General features: G+C 40.2%; 1 long non-coding RNA gene and 1 pseudogene across 1 annotated transcript; one reads left to right on the forward strand and one right to left on the reverse strand.

Moving 5' to 3' along the window:
- Positions 1–4,678: 4,678 nt before the first annotated feature.
- Positions 4,679–7,707, reverse strand: LOC104850786 (annotated as a pseudogene).
- A 5,352-nt stretch (positions 7,708–13,059) lies between these two features.
- LOC104850778 lies at positions 13,060–18,696 on the forward strand. Its single transcript, XR_777069.1, has 3 exons — positions 13,060–13,120; positions 15,141–15,323; positions 18,654–18,696. It is a non-coding gene; the product is annotated as an uncharacterized LOC104850778 (long non-coding RNA).
- The last annotated feature ends 3,288 nt before the right edge of the window (positions 18,697–21,984 follow it).

Below are 21,984 nucleotides of genomic sequence, written 5' to 3' on the forward strand. Positions count from 1 at the left end.
TCTGCTCGTAAAGTAGAACTGAATTCCTTGTTTCTTTAAGTATAGAAAATGTATCTATGTGCTCTACATTCCCCCCATCAAAGAGAAATAACAAAACATTAACGAGAGTAGCTGATTCTGCCCCTGATTTCATTGCCCGAGCTTTGCTCTTATCCTGGGAGTGAGATGTATTGGGCACAGGGATGGATCTGCCTGCCCCCCCACAGCACTGTTCACCAGGACACATCTGTCCACACATCCTCTAGGCGACCGGGTGGTCTAAGGGATTTTCAAGGATAGATTTGACTTTACATTTAGAACTATGGGTGTACGTTAAGCACAAGTGGAATTGGTGAAGGCTACCCAATTCCAAAAGCTACCGAAAGCAAAGATACCCATTTTGTATGTCAAGATTTCTCAATTACTTTTGAACTCAACTTCCTTTTGAAAGACAAAAGCAATCTCAAGCACTCCTCCCATCCCTGAAGATTTGTGGAACCATCTGCTGTAAACAAAAAATCACTCTCAGGATCTACTTTTGTAGATGGAGTTAAGAAAAAAAAAATCCAAAAGTTTTTCTTCATGACCCCACACCCTGAGAACTGTGAGTGTAGATTTCAGATGGGAAACAGACCATGTTTCAGTATCAAATACTCCATTGAAAGCAAGACTTAGAGTTATCTTAACTTGAAGAATGAAATTTTGGAGTCTGGAATGGCTACCTTTAAAGATATAAGTGAAGAAAAAGAAAGACCCACGTGAAGAATCAAAGAATGAACTGAAGATTATCGTCCTTTTCTAAGAGGGTTTTATGTGCTCAATAAATCAGGATTATTGGCTAGCACTACGGACTCCAGGGACAGGCATTCTGATGGTTTTGTGTACTATTATTTTAAGTTGACTTTGCCACATGTGACTTAACACTTTGAATTCAAAGCCCCCAGACTGTTTGCTATTTTGTTGGCATCAAAATGTGCAGCTCAAGTGACTTTGTAAGGCTAGCTTCTCAAACTATCACCTGCCCTTCGACCAGGCTCGGAAAGAATGCAAGAAAAATGACTCTTGGGTCCCACTTCCGACCCACTACCAGTGCTTGCAAATGATCAACCAAGAGACTACTAATAGTTTGTCTTATGTCACTCTTGTTACAGTATTTTTGCTGCAGAGTTGGTCAAAGCTGTAGACGAGCAGGCCTGGCCACAGGTTTGAAGCTGGTGGAAATGACAGGGCTCCTGGAGGACATTCTCGCTCTGCACATGCCCACATTACCGTCTTGGCTTCCAGAGCGCACTCGCTCTTCTTCTTCTGTGTGTTAGCGGGAGGTCGATTAGTAGCCGTGAACATGTAAGACTGGAAACCACCTTTGATAAATGCACCTACATCGTCTTTTTTGAAGTCTTCAGGAAAAGCGTTGCTGGACATTTTGTTGCCAGGAGGAGTCTAGCTTTCCTTAAGCAAAAACCTTAATTCTTCCCGGCTTCCTGCTACAATTCCTCTGTCTCCTCCCCCACTCTTTTCTGGGCAAAGTCAATTCTTTCTCTCTACTCATACCCGGGGGCCTTTGCTCACTTTTGAAGCCACAGACAATGCAAGAAACATTTATTTGAATGCGGAGGCCCCAAATGTTTCTGGGGAAAAAAAATGACCAAGGAGAAGTACTTAACCTTTCATTCTATGAAATGGAGACAATCGGAGATAGTCCCTAAGGGGTCAATGGGTAATAATATGATTGTAAGTCTATAAAATAATGGGACACTTATCTTGCAATTTGTAAATATGAATTTATAAAGATTATAATATTTAACTTATTATAATACTTACTGATATTATTACAGAAGTATCACACACTAGCCCACTGCGTCACTGGACCACCCTTACAGATGTTATTAAACACTCACGCTTCCAGAACATGGTAAGTGTTCAATAGATATAATCAGTTTACTATTTAGAATAAGATAAAAAGGTAATAAAATAGAGCTGTAATCTCTGTATGTACCCAGCATGAGGAGTGTGGCTAACGAGTTGGAGAACTGAGTGGAATAATTTAAAGGAAGTATCTTATCTTAAACGTAGGGGGCATTGCAAAAAAAAAAAAAAAAAAAAAAAGAGAAAGGGGTGAAGGGACGTGTGGAGAGAAAGACGGAAAGGAAGGGGTTGGAAAGGGGCTTAAAATATGTTATATACACATTCCAACTGCCCACGAGGACGGTAAGCATTTTGGTTCTTGCTTTGCTTACAAAATTATATATAGATGTATATATATATCTATATATATATATATATATAATTATTATAATTACATCTATGATAACATGACATATCTATGTACACCATGGCTGGGACAGTCGAGGAAACTATATAACGATGTTTGGCATGTTCCCCTTCTCAGATGGATGACAGCATGAGGGCATGGAGCAAGGAACCCAAACATCACACACACTTACAAGGGACAGTCGGGGGGTTTGTGAGAGGGAGTCCAGGGGTCCTGATCTCTCCGTTCCTTCCTCACCAACCTTTTCCCATCCAGTCTCAATGACACCCCGAAAACTGAAATCCAGAGATGTACACAGACCTCGCCTCCTCCTCTACACGGCAGCGAGTCGGCCAGTCTTTCTCAGGGGCAAGTGGGTGGCTGGCAGCCAGAATTTGTGAGGTGAACGGCTGAGAGAGGACAAGCTCTTACCCACTTTAACAGTTAGTTCTCGCCATGGCCGTCTTTGTCACAACTAGCGGGAAACACGCTGTAAGACTCAGGCTAACCAGCGATGACCACATGGAAGATGATGGTCACCACAACCCCTTCCCACCAGTTAGGGATGCAGCATTGTGACTTGACTTTATCCCGAGAGTGAGATCACTGCGCTCTAAGAAAGCACCTTATTGAGTCATCCTGCCTCAACCATTTTCCCTGCTTCCTCCACAGTGGGTGCTCTAAGAACCTGCCATCCCACCCCTGCAGTAGCGCTAGACCCTCTACGGTTGGGAGATCACTTTATCCCTTCTCTCTTTCTCCCTAACAACACTCCTGGCAATTGATTACATTAGAAGCACGGGTCACCACGTGGATGTGACCACTCATGTTTCCCAGGTGCATCAGCTCTGCTCCCTGAGCAGCTTGTTGGCAGCTAAGGCCCACAGGGAGGCCAGGAAAAGCAGGGGGTGTGGTCAGAGACAAGCTTCCATGACCAACCTTTTTTTTTGTTGTTACTAGGAATCAAACCTAAAGATGCTCTACCACTGAACTACACCCCAGCCCCTTTTATTTATTTATTTTTATTTTGGGACAGGGTCTCACTAAGTTGCTCAGATGGGACTTGAACTCATGATGCTCCTGTCTCAGCCTATCTCACCACTGGGATTGCAGATGCGTGCCCCTGCACCTGCTCCATGGCTAGCTTCTCAATAACTTTTTCTTAACCTCAAGACTGTGATACCTATATAGTATTGCTGCCTGAATTAATAGCCCTCTAACCCCAAACATTCCCTTCCCCATGGAGGCCTCGTGTGCTCCTCTCTGGAGCACTTTCCCAGTACTGCAGAGCAGAGGCTCAGCCATGGGCTTTCTACACTTTTTGTTTTGCAGAGAGTTTTTCTGCTGACAGGTATGGGATTTTAGAGTCAGAATCAATCTCTATCATTCTTTTGTTGCTGTTTTTTTTGTGTGTTTGTTTATCTGTTTTTGGTGCTGGGGATTGAACACAGGTTCTTGTGCTTGCAAGGCAGGCGAAATCCCCAGCTCTTTTTTTTTTTTTTTTGGTTTTTTGAGACATGGTCTCACTATGTAGTTGAGACTGACCTGGAACTCACTATGTAGCCCAGGCTGGTCTCGAGCTCTCAGCTATCCTCCTGCCTCAGCCTCCTGAGTACTGGGATTACAGGCATGCACCACTATGCCTGGCACTCTCATGCATTCTGAATACCATTCTAAAGATGAGGAACAGAAATCCAGAGAGACTAAAAGACTTGCCCAAGTTTATTCACGAGTCCTACCAAGGCTGAGTGGAAATAAACACCAGATAACCCGATTCGTAAGTCAGTGTTCTTTTCTATTGTTCCACACAACATTCAAAAACAAGACCCTGGAAGAGAGAGATGGGACCCTTGTTCGTGAATAATGTTCACCAAGCCATACATGGTTGGAGAGCCAGGGCAAATGGCAAGCTATACTAAATAAAGGAGGTTAAGAGGGCACTACAGTTTTAGATGAGCAGATCGGTTTTCCTTTTTGAGGATTCTTTCAAGCTGCCATAATGGAAACATGCGGAAATAGAAGTCCAAGGGACAAAATATTTAGATGCACAGAAGGCATGTCTCATTCAGTCTGTCTTTCCCAACTGCATCAGATCAGTCTTGGGATGCATCAGATCAGTCTTCCCAAGGCTTGGCCTAACCAGCTTTGGAGCACATTTTTCCAAAAGGAGAAAGCACCAAAGAAAATGAATTTGCAGCATTATTCAATCCTAGTCTTTCCTGTTTCCAGCCTCCTTCCTGGGCTACAGTGAGGATGTGGGAGTCTCAATTTAACCAAAGAAATGAATTCAGAGCCCCCTACAATCCACATTATTTTCTCAGCAGTCCCCAGTGGAATCAGTCTTCTTGGCTGGCGAGCTGAGGTGACCTGACTAGGGGCCCATGCCATCACTGCTTGCGACACAGGAAAGTCCAGTGGCTGAGGAACGGGAGCCAAGGAGAGCCCAAGTCACCCTGCAAACTTGCTGGTGATGAGTGACAACTCTCTCTGGAGCAGGTCCTGTGGGGTGGGGAAGTAGTCACCAGTCACCAGCTTCTTGTCTGGTCCTGCACTTGGCAATTGCTTTTTCTTCATCTTGTCTTTGGTCATCTGTGGTCTCCTGAGTCAAAGTACTTTTGCCCTTTTTTGAAGTCTCTGCATGAGGAAGTCAGAGCATCCAGGCTTTTGTCCTAGGCTTGGACATTTGGCCTTTAGCTTTGCTGCCTCAGCTCTCTCAGAAATACCTCTTTCTCCTGTGTGTTTTGCCTCTCCTTGCAGGTCTCCTCTGTAGGGTCCGGTCTTCTTGCTCCTGGGATATGTTGGGACTGGGACTGTGGAGTGTAGGGGGCCTGGGAAGCCAACTGGGAATGAGAAAGGGAAGAAGGAACCGGACAATCTGAGCTGCTCTTCAATTTAGGTCATTATGATTTCAAAACGGGGGCCGGAATCCATTTAATACTACACATATGTACTAATAAGTAACAACAATAAATAGTAGGTGGAATTTGAACTGGCCACAGAAAGAAAATTTTTTAGTAGCTGTCATACAAAGAGACATAAAAGAGAACAGGGGACTTTCTTCTTGCTTCCTACACATAGTAACAGTTTTCTATTCACCCTATGTCTTGTTCTATGGATTCTTCAAACAGATGCCCATTTATATCCTTACCAAACACTATGATCTCTCATTTAGGTTCTTTTTATACAGAAATACAGATTAACAAAGATTCTAAATGAAGGCATTATTTATTACTGAGTGCAGTTGATAATGTTATGCTTATGATACAATGATTTCAAAGTTCTCTGCTCATCCAAAATCAACTTCTTTGGTTTCCCTCAGTAATGACTTATTGTTTAATTTGTCTTTCTCTCTTTCTTTCTTTCTTCATGGAAAAATGGGAGAATGGGCAAGAAGGGGAAAGGAAACTTCCAGCTAGAAAATACTGTATAGAACTGCTGGCTATTATGTAAGAAAATAATGAAATTTGAGACCTCAGATCTAAAGTGAATGTGCAAGAATTTTATCACTTCATCAAGAAAAAGAATTGGAAGGCTTTGTAGATTTGGTGGCCGTTTGTCAGTTTTGTTTGTCACAGTGGAACATTCAGGAAGGACACCCGAATTCTCCTTTGGGGGCCACCCTGCTTGGCTTCAGGTCAAGAGGTTAGAGTGCTTTACTAAATCTACCCCCTGACTTCTTTTAATCCCAGGAAGTGGGTGGAGTCCACACTCAGCCTCCATTCTCCCTGTCCCAGGAAGCTGAATTTTGAGTGGAAACGCAAAAATGGGATTATCTCTGGCGTACATTCTTAAGAGGCTGTTTCTCCTTTCTGTCACCTAGAACTCTGATCCTTCTTTGCTCTACTATCACTTAAGTGCCCAAAATTTTGGTTCTGCGAGCGGCTTCAGAGCCTTTCTTATAATTTTTCTCTCTTTTTTGCTTAATATAATTGTGATCTAACTAATAGACTACGGGACAGATTAAAAATGCAAACACAAGAAGGATATCAAGAGATGACTAGGCTCAGATTCCTAGATAGTATTTTCTTCTTGAATACGTATTTTGAAAATAATGTATTGGGTAAGAGGAACTGTTCTGGTTCAGTGGCAAACAGTGAAAAATGTTGATCCCAGCACTCTGGAAAGCTGAGGCAGGACAATTTGCAAGTTTGACCTTACCCTGGGTAACTTACTGACTTAGTGAGACCATGTAGCTCTGTGCAAAGTCCTGGGTTCAACACCCAGTATAACACACACACACGCACACACACACACACACACACACACATACATGCACATGAGTCTGTATGCATATCCACCAAATTTCAGTGTGTGACTTTCAGAAACTATTAGTCAGCTAATCACATTCATTAAACTTTAAGATAATTTTCTGTACGATCCTCTGTGAGAACTTCTAATAGCTATTTTATAGGAAGAATAAGAATTTTAATAACAATCCAGGTAAACCTTTTAGGAAAGAGTTCTTTGTGTGAAAAAGCAACTAGAATGATGATTGAAATTTCTCAATGATCAAAGTGTTCAACTAATATGTTTTGAATAGAGCCATCTATAAAACGTATCTGTATAAGCAACACAACTTGTAAATGTGTAATAGGCAAAAAATAAAACTATTGAAATAATGCATTTTCTTCATACCAACTCTATCCATTAATTTTTTACAGTTTTCTAGTGTGTAACATTACCCTTCATAAAAAATGATATTTTAAAATGAGATAGGATTGGCAACAGAACAACGGGTAGTTAATGGAAGGAGAATTATAAAGCCGTGCTCTGTCGGATGGAGGAGAGAAAATAGAATTTTTCTGAGTTTTCTCTGAGTCACAGGCCATGGTCCATAGCCTTTAAAGAGGTGAGCAATGCTCAGAGCCGGGGATTTTTATGTCTTTATTTTGATTATTTGTTTCTTTTCTCTAGAGGAAATCAAGTTCAAGCTGTTTGAAATAATGAAATTTGCTTTGATATAATACTTCATAAGCAGAGTTGTGAATTTCCCAGGTACTAAACATTTTAAAATTCTTCACAGATTCTTGGATGGTTGTGTCCCCTCTAACCACAGTACAATGGTGTTGGAAGGACGTGCATTTCCATTCCCCAGGTCTGAGCTCTACCTCTGATTCTGCCACATACCTGCAGCCCTGTGGCCGTAAGCAAGTTATCCGACTACTACTAGTCAGTTATCTAACTACTGCTGGAGCAAAGGTTAGGATTCCTAGCAAGTGCTAGGTACTTCAGATATGTCTGTTTCCCTCATCTCTATCCTTGCTTCTGATAATCCATCAAATTAAAAGAAAACAGATCATTTATAACTGAAAGCAAGTCCAGAATTATTAAAAGAGAATCCCACTTAAAGTGCTTCAGGTTCATCGACATTACATGTCAGGTAAGAAAATCACATGCTTACACACCTTCAAAAACTGAAATTCTTGTACTTGTGTTAAAGTGAGAATCAGTAGCACAATTTCAGAAAAGGGAGCCATCTAGGATGTGATAGCTTTGTTCTCCATTTATCCAACAAACACCGAGTATCTTCTATTAAATCCATGGTCTGTGCTAGGCATTTCCAATAGAGTCAAGTTTGATGTGATTGTGAACTTCAAAGGGCGAGGTTTCAAGCTGATGCTCACGCACAGTGCCATGTGCAGGAGAGTAGAATGAAGGGCCTTATGGGAGCATGGCAGACAGGAACCTCATTGGCGAGGGTGGTATGGAAGGGGATAGGAGACACTTTCCAGGAGAGATGGTTGTGGAGCCTATGTTAAGCCTTAGAGCATAATGAGTTAGAATGATCATTTTGGACTAGATGGGAAAGACTGGAGTCAGTAAGATGACATCCCGAGCAGAGGGGCAGAAGCAACACAGGTATAGAGGTATAAACCCACATGCAATGTGTGCATGCATATGTGTGTGTGTGTGTGTGTGTGTGTGTGTGTGTGCATGTGTGTGAGTGTAAGGAACTATGATCATTTCAGTGAGGTTATTGGAGAAGTAATCAGGGACTCCACCATGAAAATTCTATTTTCTAGACCATGTTGCTTGAGCCTTATGTGAGAGAACAGAAGGCCTGAGCAGAGTTGAAATAGTTCTGCTCAAACCTATGTGGAGAATAGCAATTAGGGTGGTGCAGCTCATTAGGAAATTGTGCTGTAAGGGCTTGAACAAGGTCAGCAGCAGTGGGACATAGACAAGAAGGAGGTGCTGGGAGTTGGCAACATGTGAGGGTGAACCCTGGGGATGAGGAAGAGGAGCGTAAAAGGTGACTCCCAGCTCTGGAGTATGGGCATCTGGTAGGGAAGGCATAGAAACAAATGAGGTTCTGGTCCAATGTGCAGCATTCAGTGGCGCAATACACAGAAGATGTATATGACTTAATTGTGGATTCCATAAGGACTGGTCCATGACTGGGTTTTAGATTCCTTAGTGAGCTGTTGTTGAACTGAGCTGCATTTGCAGCTTCCTCTGATGCATGGAGAAAGCCCGCTGTGGAGAGGGACAAGATGTGGATCAACTTTCACTCTGCTCTACATAGGCTCCTATATTTTGGATCTTCAGTGTGCCGTGGGTTAAGGTCTTGGCCACCAGTCCATGGTGCTATCAAGGAGGTGGTAGAACATTTAGGAGATTGGGGCTAGTGGGAAGAAGTTAGGTCTTTGAGGTCATACCCTTAAAGGAGATGGTGGAACCTCAGCCTCTCCTCTTCCATTCTCTTTTCTTCCCGGGCTCCTTGAGGTGAAAAGCTTTACTCCACCAAATATTCCTGTCATGATGTTCTGACTCATCTCAGGACCAAAAGCAATGGAGAAAAGTGACTATTGACTGGAACCTCTGAAACTGTAAGCCAAAATAAACCTTTCTGCCTTATAAGTTGACTATCTGAAGTATTTCATCACAGTAACAGAAATCATACTTATACAACAGCATCTCTGCGATCATGGACTAATGATTTTAGCCCCGTAGACTTGAGAGAATAGGTAGACTTGTAAATAACCTCTACTTTTACAAACAACTTGATTTATTAAAAATCACCAAATTTATTAAATCACTTAATTTATTAAAAATCACCCCCCTCTTCGTTTTCAAAATATTTCTGTCACTGGGCAAAATTTTCCCTTAACCTAATTTATGTGATATTTGGTGTTTCATGTCGCAGAGGGAGTTTTCCTAACTCTTCCAAATATTCTTAGTTTCTTCTTGTTGTGGAAAGATTGTAGTTCTCAGGGATATGAATAATCAAAAAAACTTATTTTCCCAATACTGAAATACATTTTTGGAAGTAGATACCAGTTCTCAGCCCCAGAGCTTCCCCAGGTGCCTCCCAAACCCAAAAATCTTCAATCTTCCTTCCCTGCTGGGTAAACTGCTCAATCCAAACAATAACCCACTTTTAGAGCAGAGGGTTCTGATGTGAAAGAATGTATTATAAGTAAAACAATGTGTTTTTCAAATAAGCACTCACACCACAAATATGTATTGACTTAGTACACCTTAATGGCTTTCAAAGAGCCATTAGGCTCAACTGTGTGGATATTATGTACTTTACCAACTGTGCACAGTGTATCCCCAAATAGGCATTTGACCTGTAAATATAATAAGAGAAGCTAATTTCTCTTTGAATTCTTCATTCCTTTTTCCCAGGTTATTTTCTTAGCCCATTTTATAGCAAAGCTTTCCCCAAGTTTAGAAACTCATTTGCTCTGTTCCGAAGTTCAAGGAGTAACTGAAGTGCATTCATCCATTGTTGAGTGGTCTGAGTGAGGAGCAGTCTACCAGCTAAGATCTGCTAGAGTTTCCTTATTCACAGACACATTAGCCAAGTGCAAAAAGCCTAAGGAGATCAATGGAAAATGGAAAATGTCTGCAGGTGAGAACAATTGCCGGAGAAAACAATGAGACCCCCCTCCCGCATTGACTTTCATTTGGGGCACCTTAACTTTAAAAACTCAGTGTTTAGATTTTGAGACTGGGAGTCTGTCCAATAGCTCTCTGTCAGCATAAGAAGCTGAAGCAAAGGGGTTAATAATTACTGACAGTATTTTTTTAAACAAGCAGTTTTATTGCAGAAATAGGAGTTGAACCGGAACATTCACAATCAGAATGAAAGGGCAGGCCGGCAGGTCTGGAAAGCTCACTATTGTATGTGAACAGGGAAAATTTTCATGGATTTTAGAAAGGCCAGAGAAAAAGGCTTATTTTATCTTTGAGAACACAGTTTAATTTAGATTTTTTAAGGACAAGTTGCCGAACATTCAAAATCCACAGATAATGCTCTGGAGAAATAGGACAATACTTCCGTCTGATAGTAGAAAGGAAAGCATTTTTATTTGACAATACCTCATGCAGTGTTTATAAGACACAAATTCCTAGGTGGTTTTGTAAGAAGTCAATGTACCAGTTGATATATTGGCTTTTATTTCTAAAACCTTGCGTTGTGTACCTGGCCATCTTGGAGGTTAGTGTAGTATCTTGAACCATGTACCAAATCAACTGATGTGTCCCTTCTTAGAATTTCTAGGGTTTTACTGGAAGACACCAAGATGTGCAGCACCATTCATTGTTGGCTTGTTACAATAGAAAGACCACTGTGTTTGGGAGTAAGAAGATAGAATTCAAAGTCTCAGTTCTTTCACTTACACAGACATGGCTCTGAAGAAATAGAATGTTTCAGCAGTTCCTGAGCATAACTTACAATATCATCTTGGATGCGGTTCTGTGTACACATGTGTACACATGGCCCACCCACCTGAGCCTTTGCTTTAAAAGGTCAGAGATTGGTTCCTATTGTTTACAAATAGCTGGTGTCAGTGACTACTGATATATCTATTGAAAGCTTGTTTTTTTATTTGTAAAATAGGAATAGATTTCCTATTCAGCATGCACAATTGTCATGAAGATTAAATGCAACAATAAACTTGTGGTACAGACATAATGCTCAGAGGAAGCTCCCTTATTTCTTCTTCTGGTGAGCCTTGGTTGTTCTAGGTCAGGGCTTCCCAAAGTGGATTAACCCCATGGGATGCTCTGTGAAATAACTGTGTCCAGGTCAGTTGTACTTGGCACATATTCCTCCTTCCTGCTTGCTAATGGACCATTAGAACTTCAAGTACACGAAAATGAGGAGAAGAAAATGGACTGGTTAAGTCCATTGAAGTTAGCATTTCTCAAAAAGTTATTTTACTGTTAAACTCTTTTTAAGTGGCAATTATTAATTGATGTTCAACAGAACATGCTTCAGGGATCACTTCCCCTACAATCTCTAACTAATGTTCTGCCTTTGTATAACTTCTCCAAGGGAATTTACCACTTGTTTTGGTCTGATTGAGACCCAGCTTTTCTAATCACCCTGGACAGTATCTGCTCTTTTTCTGAACTAGTAATTTCAGTGGACTCTCATGTTAGCGATGATTCTATTTAACTTTAACTGCCCGAGATTATGAAGGTAGAACACAAATTATCTAGGAAGAAATTAAACCATCAATTTAGAACTAAAATTAATAACTAAACAGTAGAAGTTCTCAAGTCCATGGCTGTTAAATAAAAAAGAGAAAATTACATTTGGAGAGATCAGATCATACTTTACCCTTGCAGCCAGTTTAACGGGATAAAATTAGAAGTGCAAGTTTGGCTGAGAGCTGAATCAATCCAATATTCAAAAATATCGATAAAAACTTATAAATGAACTAAAAATAGTTAAATGAGATTGGTGTTGGAGGATAACAACATTGAAGTTGGCAGTTGAAGAGCTATTGATAAGCAGAACATAGTTATGTAGAATTTTGGGGCAATATATTTTGCCTGGTCTGTATGTTTAAAGGAAAGTAGATGATTTTGCTTCTGCACATCCTCCTGGAACCAACCATGTATATCTCCGGTTGAGTTGTATCTGTAAAATAATATCCTATTCCTTCAGGCCTAAGTGGAAGAGGGTACACCTGTATGGATGCACAGCTTGAGGAAGTAGGTGAACAAGAAGATGGGTGGATGCAGGGTGTGAGGTTCAAAGGTCAGAAGAGTTTACATTAAGACTTTGCTTCTTCAGATAACCACTCGATATTTATATTTTTTGCATGCATCTTGCTTTTGCAGGTCCGCTATGAAAATCTCAGAACAGCTTTGCTTGTGAGCTCTCCCATATTTCTACTCTTGTCCTGGCCAGAAACACTGTGAGAACACCCTTTCATTTGGTATTTGAGCCCTTATGCCTCTATTCCTGGCTGCAGACCAAAGGGAACAAATGCAACTGAACATTTCAGAACCTCGAAATAGTAAACCAAAAATGGTTTGCTCTGCTTTTGGTTCTAAAAATGATTGACCTGAGAGTCTTATTCCAAACTATCTGGTGGACCCATCTCCAGGGTAGATTATTGGACTTTAGAAACCCTGGGAGAAGAATGTTTCTCAAAAAATAGATAAAGAAATACAAAGAAAATATGCAAGCAAAATTGTTATAATAAAGGTGCCCTGTTGCTTCAACAGAGGTTAGATTTTATGAGCATGCTTTATATTCCAGAGTATTTAAAGCAGAAGGGGCTTGGAGGCGAGAGTGGAAAACATGGGCTCATATGGTGAGTCAGTCCACCACTAACTTAGTGACCGGGGCGGATTCCTGAGGCTTTGTCTCCTCTGGGTAAAATGAATAGAAATCAAAATAATTATGCTTATTTTAAGCGAGTGACTATCAAGAGCAAGGCATTTAAAAATGCTTTGCACATTATAGCACCCATGGCCATGTGAAAGTCTGTAAGCTATAGCGACTACAAGTTTGTGTGTTACCGCGTCGTATCTCTGTTGCTCTGCATTCCAGCTCTGTGACCTGTGTATAACACTAAAAATCTCTGAATCCTGATTTTATCATCTGTGAAGTGCGAAGAGTGATGCTGGCAGAAGTTAAATAAGGTAAAGTGGCATTGATGTCTGTTGTACATACTCATAGTTCTAGGGGCCGGTGAAGACTCAACATGGGAGAACCCTCTGAACTATTTTCCACATGCTTGCTTACTCTTCTGAATCCAACTGAGTTGACACAAGAATGGGGCCTATGTGTAGGGGTGGCTGCCGGGGGAGGCGTGTTTACTTGCTCAGATCCAAACTATGGATTAGGCACAGTGGGAGTATCCAAAAGAGAAAGCAGAACAGTCTGGCCGGGCTATGCCAAGTAGAAAGCAATGCTGATTTGGGGCAATTTTTAGCATCCACTTTTTGACAGCAATGACAGAAAGGTGAAAGGTGTAATTAGAACACAAGATAGAGGTGTTTTTTTGTTTTGTTTTGTTTTTTTACATTAGGGATAGGATGCATGTTTTCTGAAAAGCAAGTATTCACTGATAATAACTCGGTATACAACATGACTGGCAGTTTACTTTATATTCCCTATACACATTAAAGATAGGAACTTAATAAATATTAAATTTGATTAAATATTAAAGTATCATATACATCTTCCAAGGGAAACACTGTCTTTAATCCATCCAGCAGGACTTTCTGTTCTGCTACCCCTCAATGGTATTTGTTAAATGACATTCTCTCTACTTCCCTTCATAGTTTGAGTTTTTGAGTGAATAAGCCTATTGGCAACATTTCTTCAGATTTGGAATCCCTACATTTCTCTACCTCAAGTATTGACACCCTGGCACTTCTGACTCCCCAAGAGCCGCGTCCAATGACAGTTTGTAAATAACTATTCTCTGCCCTTTTGTATCTTTTACCTTCTGCAGCACTTTTTTTTTTTTTGGTCCCCTCTAATTATATTGAATCTTTTTCTGTTGCCTCAAGGTGCTTCCTCAGGATTTTGTCCTTTATTGCCTTCTTTTTGCCTGACACCTTAAGCAAACCCTGCCATTTAACTACTCTAGTTATCACCCCCACCCGAAACTCTGGGCCACCGTACTGTTCCTCCCAAGCTTTTTATCTTCACCTGGATTTCATCAAGCTCAGTGTCCAAAGTCAAAGCTCAACAACTGTCTCTGCAAGTCGGCTCCCCTCTCCTACCCACTTCATTTTAGCCATTTTGTTTGTGTATGAAAATAAACTTCTCTGGGTGGGAAAACTTCAAACCCTCAGCATTATCTTGGTCCCAATGCTCTCGTTTGACCTCAAGTTCCAGGAAATTCCCAAATTTAGTTTTGAGCCTGTCAATTTTATCTAACTACGTCTGCCACACTTACAGGGTGGACACATGCTGCCGTGAGGGTCTCTGGGCCTCTCTGGGATGCCTTCTGAAGACAGATGCTAGAACTCCAGCCATTTCTTCTGCATTTTAGACAGGAAGAGGAGGAAGTCCACAGAATCAAAGAGCATCTGCCAGTGGCCAAGGAACATAATTAAAGGGGAGCTTTCTTGAAGGAACTGCTTGACAATCTTTACTCATATTGAGTGGATCAGAGTAGAGCTGCATCAGTCTACCAGGGAGGCAAAGAAATGTAGTCAAAAACTCTGACCACAGTGCTCCTCCAATAAGTTAGACCACTATGAGAAGGGAAGAAAATGCAACATGAGATTGACTAGGTGACCAAGGGTCTTTACAAATCTGTACTCTTTACTTTCTATGTTTTCTTAAAAGAAACACCCACCAAATTTGGTAGAATAAAAGAGACTACAACTCTTTCTTTTCTATCCTTATCATCTTAGTTCACACTTTGCTTGCATTTTTGCCTAGATTCTTGAAAAGGTACATGAGTGTCCCTAATCCACTGCTACTATTTCTTGGGTTCTCCATCCATTTACTAATTGAGACAGTGTTGCTGAGGGGCACTGTGCAACCAGCTCAGGATGAAAGAAACTGTCCTTGTACTTGATTTGATCTATGCACCATATACCTGTTACAAACATCGTACTGTACCTCATAAATATGCACCATTACTATGTATCTATTTAAAATCGATCAATCAATCAATCCACCCTATGACCTTTCTCACAGTGCATATAGTCCTGTTGGCGAGACCAACATGGCCACAACTGGTCCCAGTGCAACACATCACAAGGCGAGATGGACATGGATGAAATGAATTGAGGAAGCAGAGAGAAAACTATGGCTAAATGAGCCTGGGGAAGTCTGAGAAGACTGTAGAGGAACAGATAATGCCAGCTGAGTTGTGTTTTAGTAAGTATTTCTCAGGCCAATTTAGAGAGAAATAATAACTTCTGTGTTTGTAAACTACTCCCAATGAAAACTGAGTGGTGACATACTGGACCTCACTCCAAATTTAATTTTTAAAGAAAGGAGCCACAAGTAAAAGTAATTTAAAATACAACATTATAGGGCACAGTATTGATAAATGAGAGGAAAACTGATTCTTAAAGAGTGTACCACTCATTGACCATGCCCTGAAATTAACTGAGAGCTCATTTGTCAAGAGTGTACCTACCCTAGAGAAAATTTTTCCAATTAACATCAAAAGCGATCACTCTTAACCTCTCATGCATTAAGAGATTCTTGTCTGCACCCAATGTTCTGTTCATAATCAATGGAGCCCTTTATGTATGTTATTTCAAATTTATCACCCTGTATATTACTAAAATGAATGAATTAATGAATGAATCTGCTGTAGGTCCAGAAGCCAGATGTATTTGTTGTCTCCTGGTTCTCATAGGATTTTCCTTTGGTCTCTTAAGACATTTCACTCTGCAGTTTCTCATAGTTTGAGATATTTATTGATAGCTACTGACAGCATGTGTTGGTACTCATAGACCAACAATGGCTATGTAAGATAATGCTTTTTGGGAGGATTAATTCCGTTCTGAAAAATGTCAGCCATGTCCATCTCAGACCATGCTAAGAATACAATGCAAACGTTCTATCAGTTCCAACAGTAATATATTGTCACAAAAACATGCCTCAAGATAAATTAAGTAATACATGATGCTGGTGAGGTTATGGGAAGATTGATAAGTTTGTTAAACTTTGGTTGAAAATAAAATACTGCAATATTCTTGGTGGTCACTATCATGATATGAGATTAGGATATGTTAGGCTACATCCCTAGATTGTCACCCTTAATTTCCACCTGTAAGATTCTACCTATGAAAATGATTAAAATGTAGAATATGATGTAGAAAATGGAAATCAGAGCATTAACTAAGCTACAAAATATCCAACAGCTAGACTCTTATGTAGGTCTATCAAAAATTCTGTTTTCAAATGATTTTTGATTACATGAAAAAGTGCCTGTTATGTTCAGGGCTGGACAAGAAGGAAATGGTATTTAGGGCTCATCCCTCTCTATGTGGGTAAATGTCATTCATGCTTATGCATGCATATCTTTCACGTGATTTGCACTCGAATGCTAAGAATATTCTGAGTTTAAGTGGGTCCTATTATCTTCAGGGTTATCTAAATTTTATAAATTTCTACATCAAGAAGTGTGAGTTTCCTAATCAGGAACAAACAAGGAAATCTTACAAGGAAAGCTAAACAAAGATCATGCAATAGAGCAGGAAGTGATTGTTTTTGGCCTTTTTCATATGCAATTGTCTATGCTAATAATTCTCAGACTGCATACCAAGTGAAATCAATCTCACTAAGGGTCTCAAGCAAGGCTCAGGCCGGAGTGTGTGCTCCAGGCTCTGAGCATTCCCTCGCCATCCCGTCCTCCACACTGCCATCCATTTTTCTTTTCAAGCCAGGCACGTTAGCATATGCTAGTAATCCCAGCATTCCAGGCAGCTGAAGCTGGAGGATTGCAGGTTCAAGCCCGGTCTGGGCAATCTAGTGGCTTGGAAAGGCACTGTCTGAACATGTCATAAATGAATGAAGGAACGAATAATAAATAAATGAATAGGCCAAGGGTGTCGCTCAGTGTGAAGGCCCTGTGTTTAATGCCAAGGATTGAAAAAATAATTTATTTTTCTTTCCAAAGCACAGCTATTGTCCTATTACTCCCTCCCCGAAACATCATTAAAACTTCCTGATTGCTCAGAGTGTGCTTTGTGTGGCTCCAGCTCCTGTCCACAGTCTGATACTTCTTGTGTCTTCCCATCTTCTGACACTCCAGCCCAGCAGGCGCCTGGTTCCCTTCACGACACGCTGCACTCTGCCGTCCCTGTCACTTTCTCCTTAGGTTTGCTTCTATTCACCCTTCAGAGCCCTACTAAAATTCCTGGAATGTTCATACTGAATACATGTTTTCCTCCATCATTTTCTCTTTGCATTTACCAGGATTTTACTTGTTTCATGCTTGTGTCTTTCTCTCCTTGTATTGCGAGCCCCCCCAAATTATACCACCTTTGGTGATTACCAATTGTTAGCACGTATTACAGTCATCTAAGGGTTAATTAAAACAGAAATTTTTGGTCCCATTCCCAGTATTTGTAATGCAATATACGTGCTGCGGGGCCTAAGGAAGTCCTTGTCCAATAAGTCCTTGTCGCAGGTGCTGCTGCTACTGTTGGTGACAGAAAACGCTTTGAGAACCACTGCTTTCCAAGAATGGGGAGCATGATGCAAAATAGATGAACCTCTGCTTTGCCATGGAAGGCAGAGCACAGACAGTGAAATCATAGGATTTTGTTGTTACTTGGGTCAGATTCCTGTTCTGTCACTCAAGGTTTGAACAAGTTACTTTACCTCTCTGAGAAACTTTACTTTCCTGCCAGACAGTTTAGGGACATTATTACTTCTTGCATAATAAGATTTTTTTTTTTTCTGAGTGTTATGTGGGATCTTATTCAAAAAGCACCCAATAAACGGTGGCTACTACTCTTAATCCATTTACTCTACAAAATAACCTTATGAGATACACTTTTGCTCCCATGGGCCATACTGTACCCCCAAACAGCTTCTTGGACTTTTCACTAAAGCACATTTCTATAGTTATGGTTGATAATATCCATTTTCTTTTAACAAACTTTGAGAAGAAATCAGGTACATTAAAGTAATTATTAAAGAAAGAGCTAGCATTAAAAAGTACAATTTATAAAACCAAATTGCTGAAGCACAATGCCATCATACAATGCTTTGTTACTTCGTAGCATTAGTAGTTTGAAGAACATTATAAAATATAGTTCAATTTTCTATATTGTTGCCTTTCTTGAGGGGATAGAGGTATTTTTTTATTATAGACTTTATGACAAATATCTGGGCTTGAACAGCACTTTTGAATTTGCTAGACATTAAAACAATAGAGAAAGATCATTTTATAAATTGAAAATTCACATGTGTGAACACTAAATGCTGGGATTTGATTTCTTTGTTTCTATAGAAACAAAAGAAAATTGAGATTAAAATAAGCTAAAATGGAATTATGTTTTATGAAATAGATAAAGGAGCTTACTTTGCTTGTTTCCAGTGCAGTGTGGTAGAATACACTTTTTATTTAAAACCCAAGCTGTCTGTGGGCACTTTTGCCTGCTGGGGCAGAGGGTGGGTCAGTTGGCTTTGTGGGGTGCTGATCAATGGAAATTCACTCTTGGTGCTACTCCCTTCCCATTATAGAGACTGCTGCTGATGGCCTGAAGAGAGGGTGAAGAGTTTCTGAAAGGTAAAAGCCCCTCGTCACTTCTCTGTGCTGTTCAGACACTGAGGCTCAGTTTAGCAAGGATGTTCACGTCGGGGTCTTTGAGTAGCTAAAGATAGACAAGTAGCAGAATGGATCAAAGAAACAGCATTTTTCATCACAGTGTGAGGGTGGAAACATGTAAAGGCACCCAGGTAAGGAGGAGGCCAAGCAAGTTCCATTCTGCGAAGTACTGCAGAGCTACCCAAGGAGCTGGTACCCACTGGTGCACGGTTGAAGAGCTCTTAACACGGCAGGGTCTCATTTGCGTTGTTGACCTGTGTTGCTTCACTGTGAGACTGAGATATTTACTAAAATGAGACTTGAGCTGATACCAGTGTGACTGGTTTCAGGATCAATATGAAAGGGTAGGTACTGCTTTGATATTGGGTCAGCATAGTGATAACGGAAAAAGTATTGCTTGTAGTGGGTGAGATGTGGAAGTTTGGGGACTGTTGTGTGGGGAGAAAGGAACTCAGAGGTAAAACCAAGCACTAATATTTACAGAAATACTGAGAGGTGCTGTGTTAGCTTTCAATCACTATAATGAAATACCTGCGACAGTTAATTTAAAAAGAGGAAGGGTTTATTTTGGCTCTCTGTTCTGGAGGGTTCAGTTTGAGATTGATTGGCCACATTATTTTGGTCCTGAAGTGAGACAGAACCATGGAGGGAACATGCGGGGGAACAAACCAGCTCATCTCATAGCCAGGAAACAAAACAGGTCAAGAGGAAGGGACGAAGATCTCACAGTACCCTTTAAGGGTTCACTCTAGTGATGTATGAGCCTCCTACCATGCTCTACTTCCTGGAAATTCCATCACCTTCCAATAAAGCCACATTTTGGACCAAGTCTTAGACTTTTGGGAGACATTCAACATCTAAACTATAGCAAGGACATTAGACAAGGTGACCCCAGACAACAGACAAGGTGCTGTTTAGGTTATATTTGTACTACTTAGGTAATATTAAATATGTTGCTCTAGTATTAGAAACTTCTGATATTTTGTTTCTTAGTCGTATTTTAGTGTCTAATGCAACCATATTTTCAGGTATTACAGTGATTCTAATCGAGGCAGAAAAGGATACTTTTCCAACTCTAGTATGGACTTGTGGCTGCCACTTAACTAATTGTAAAGCAACAGGAAACAAATATTGAAAATGGAGAAAAATCTAATATCACCATCTAAAACAGTGATGAAGTTTATGGATTTGTTACATAATGTATCACCATCTCCTAAACTCAAGCCAAAAGACTTGAGTTTGGAATTCTTGGATATGTAGAATTTGGGTGAAGAATCTTGTCATTTTTTCTTATATAAAATGGAATAGGTTCCCATATCACAGCATTATAGGGAAGATGAGCAAATAGATGGCCCTCAGTAAATGTGTATAGTCTATTGTCTTGCCAACTTTATAAACTACCATATAAGGTCTTTTGATCTTTAAAATGCACTTATGGAAGACACTTCAAGAGTGTACGGTCAATGGAGCAACATTGGGCCCCACACACAGAAGGGCTTCACACTTGGCTTGCCATGCTGCTGCTTGAAATTCTAAATAATCTCTGAATGAAGGACCCATATTTCCACTGTACTGAGAGTCTTATAAGTTACGAAGACAGGACTGAAGATAAGCAGTATTTTAAGCATCATACTTTCTGACTCTTTCCTGGTGTGTTTCTTTATTCTTACTACATGGAAAATTCAGGTGGCCATTTTGTTGAATGTAATCTTGCTCCTTGGATCCTTGCTCTAATTGTCTAAGAAGAGAATTTTTTTTTCTTTTTATTGAGTTTATTGATATAGTCAAGGTATACAATACAGTTACATTCATTACTGGGATCCTGTACCTTCACATGACAGGTCTTGGTTCTCACTTTTTCCCCTTGTTCCTGTCCTCCCTTCACCCCCTCCTCCTCTCCCCATTTATAAACACTTTATTTCCATTTTTTCATTTTCTCATATTTTTTTCTTTTCTCTTATTCTGTTTCCCCTACCCTTCCCAGTTTCCCTACACCTTTAGCGCTTTTCTTCCTATTTCACACTATTAATTATCCCATTAGGATCTTGTGTACTATTATAGTTTTTCACACCAGAGAAACTATTCAGTATTTACATATGTGTGACTTATTTATTTCACTTAAGAATATATCCTCAATATGTATCCGTTTTCCTATGAATGACTCTAATTTCTCATTCTTTTTGAGTCAAGAAAGCAGCCTCCACTAGTTAAACCAGAATGCCCCAAAGATGGACAACTGCATTAAATGGGATCCATCTCTAGGAATGTTGAAATATGGACTGGATATCCAAGTTGCTGGCAATATTTTTAAGAATTTTGATTAGGACATAAGAGAAAACAGGTTTCAAAAGAGAATAAAAATATATAGTCAGGCATGAAGACAGTTGTAGAGGGAGCAATGGAAAGAGGGTATCTTTAGTATTCCTAGATCCATTTGTTTCTGATGTCCAATTTCTTTCATATACTTGAATTCTGTTCCTTATTACCCAAAAGCCTTAGCTATTATTTGAATGAAGATAACTTATTTCAATATACTCCCACTTTGTCCATTGATTTTATAGTAAGGGGACTCTCATTTTGAGAGAATAGTCCTTCAAGATGCCATCTATAATCCTTTATGTAAAATGAGATTCTAAGTCCCCTGAGCTGTCACTGCTGCTGTGACCCTGGAGACTGGAGGGTGTCCCCACTGGTAGCATCTTGGATGTGAGTGACTTGTGTCTTCATGGTTATCTTTGCATGGGCCCTGCTTTATTTGTTTCACATAGGTGGCATGGATAGTGTGAATCTTACAAAAGATTTAAATATTTTTGCAATTAGAGAACAGTCAATTTAATCTATCTTTATTCTGAAGCTCTGCTTCCTAGGAACATAGGGCAGGTAGCAGAAAGTGAATGGGGAAGCCAAGTCTACCTTGGGGAATTAACAAGGTATTATCCAAAAATATGTGTGCAATCAGTAATAACATATATAATAGTATATTAAAGTAGGACAGGCATTCATCCTTCCAGATAGTGGGGAAAGTTTGGGGATTGGAAGAATTCCCTTCTGCAGTTTTACAAAATGTCAGCTCCACTTTTCTGGGTCTCACTTGTAGATCTACATAAAGGAATACATAAGTTCCTCCATCAAACTCACAAAAAGTACCAGAAGTTATAAACAGTGTGTTGCAGAAAATGGCAAGAACATGCATAAAATGGAAATGGATCCTAATCACCTCATCTGGAGAAGTCCAAAGGAGGAATT

The sequence above is a fragment of the Fukomys damarensis genome, unplaced genomic scaffold (assembly GCF_012274545.1).
Source record: "Fukomys damarensis isolate Sample0158 unplaced genomic scaffold, DMR_v1.0_HiC HiC_scaffold_7, whole genome shotgun sequence".
NCBI classification, from domain to species: Eukaryota; Metazoa; Chordata; class Mammalia; order Rodentia; family Bathyergidae; genus Fukomys; species Fukomys damarensis.